Source organism: Limulus polyphemus, unplaced genomic scaffold (genome assembly GCF_000517525.1).
Source record: "Limulus polyphemus unplaced genomic scaffold, Limulus_polyphemus-2.1.2 Scaffold6352, whole genome shotgun sequence".
Classification (NCBI taxonomy): domain Eukaryota; kingdom Metazoa; phylum Arthropoda; class Merostomata; order Xiphosura; family Limulidae; genus Limulus; species Limulus polyphemus.
The window spans coordinates 47,708-49,771 of record NW_013671962.1 but is presented as its reverse complement, the minus strand read 5'-3'; positions in this window follow the sequence as shown (position 1 = coordinate 49,771).

The window sequence follows — 2,064 nt, the reverse complement described above, 5'->3', positions numbered from 1 at the left end:
CTTGCTAGTCAAGCTACTACAGTACTACTGACATAGCTTATCTCTTTCATGAACATGCCGTTTCTTACTTGTTGTTTTTCCTGTTCTTCAAGCTACTACAGTACTACTGACATAACTTATCTCTTTCATGAACATGCCGTTTCTTACTTGTTGTTGTTTTTCCTGTTCTTCAAGCTACTACTGAGCCATCTTGTCCTGTTTTGTTGTTTTTCATATTCTTCATATTTGAAATACAAGTTTTCTTCCTCTCAGGCTTCAGCAACAGCCCATTGTGTATACAAAAGAGTTTGGGTTTATTGTATGACATATTTTTGGGATTAATTCAGATATCAAACATATACAGAATTGTGTGTAAAACAGAGCTATTGTACTTGAAAATGATAAAAATGTCAAGGATTGTGTTGTTTTTCACTTATCAACGAAATCAGGCATTGTTGATGCCATTAGTTTAACACTAGAAAACAAAAAAAGTAATTCACTAAAATAAACGGTTGAGCGGAAGGAAGTAGCACAACAAAGGAAACAACCTGGTTGAGCGGAAGGAAGTAGGACAACAAAAGAAACAACCTAGCTGAACGGAAGGAAGTAGGACAACAAAAGAAACAATCTGGCTGAGTGGAAGGAAGTAGGATAACAAAAGAAACAACCTAGCTGAACGAAAGGAAGTAGGACAACAAAATAAACAACCTAGCTGAACGAAAGGAAGTAGGACAACAAAATAAACAACCTAGCTGAACGAAAGGAAGTAGGACAACAAAAGAAACAATCTGACTGAGTGGAAGGAAGTAGAACAACAAAATAACCAACCTGGCTGAGTGGAAGGAAGTAGGACAACAAAGAAACAACCTGGCTGAGTGGTAGAAAGTAGGACCACAAAAGAAACAATCTGGCTGAGCGGAAGGAAGTAGAACAACAAAATAAACAACCTAGCTGAACGGAAGGAAGTAGGACAACAAAAGAAACGACCCGATTGAGCAGAAGGAAGCAGAACGACATTGATTCACTAAGTGTCAAACATATAAAAAGAACTGTAAATTGAAATGAAAATTCCATAGAGCTAACAAAGAGAGATATTGGAAACATCTTACATCCTCAGATTAAAAATAATTATAATCACGTGCAGTCATACACAAGCGAGAATTAAATACTAAATTCCTTTCCATGAAGTAATGACTCATACAATTTTTCTCTGTTACTGTGAACGGCATGGCGTCGAAATACAGCGTCAATTTCAGCAAGTCAACATTCATTAAAGTGAGTAATCTATAGCAAGGTGTTTCGCCCCGTCTATTGCGAGTTTGAGGTGCCAAACACCTCATTATCCCTTATAATAATGTTTTAGTCATCACATCGACCCGTGGTTATAAGCGTATACTAATATTAAGGTAGCGTGGAGTGACAAAAAAAGTCTTTCTGTGTTAGTTTCAACGCTATCAAACTATACATTACTGTAAACTGAACAATGATTTTGTATTCTTTTTATGTTTAACTATTTTTGAAAGTACCTTAAAAATGACATTCCCTATATCTGTTTTCACATTTTAAAAATATATATATTTAGTTTTTCATTTTACTTATGACTTTTTTTTATGCAGATGTTAATATTTTAATTACCTTATATTTACTTTTTAACCTGTAATAAAAGCATAGTATTTGGCACAGATAGCCAGGCACGCCTTACACCATCGAAATCACAATTTATCATTTCATAAATTACCGGGCCTGGTGAGGCCAAGTACTTAGAGTACCTGGACTGTGAATCTAAAGATTCGTTGTTCATGTCCCTTTGCCGCAAAACCGCGCTCCGCACTTTGAAGACTTGGGTGCGCTAAAAGAGTGACAGTCAAATCCCACTATTCGGTCAGATTATAATAAGCTTGGGTTAATGTCGATTCTCTTTTAGTCTGCCAGCTCAAAATTAGGAACATACAGCGCAGACACCTCTTGTGTAGCTTTGTGCGAATATATGAAACAAACAAACAAAACCCTATAGTTAACCAGTTAGGCCCGGCATGGCCAGGTGGTTAGGGCACTCGACTCACAATCTGAGGGTTCGAATTCCCG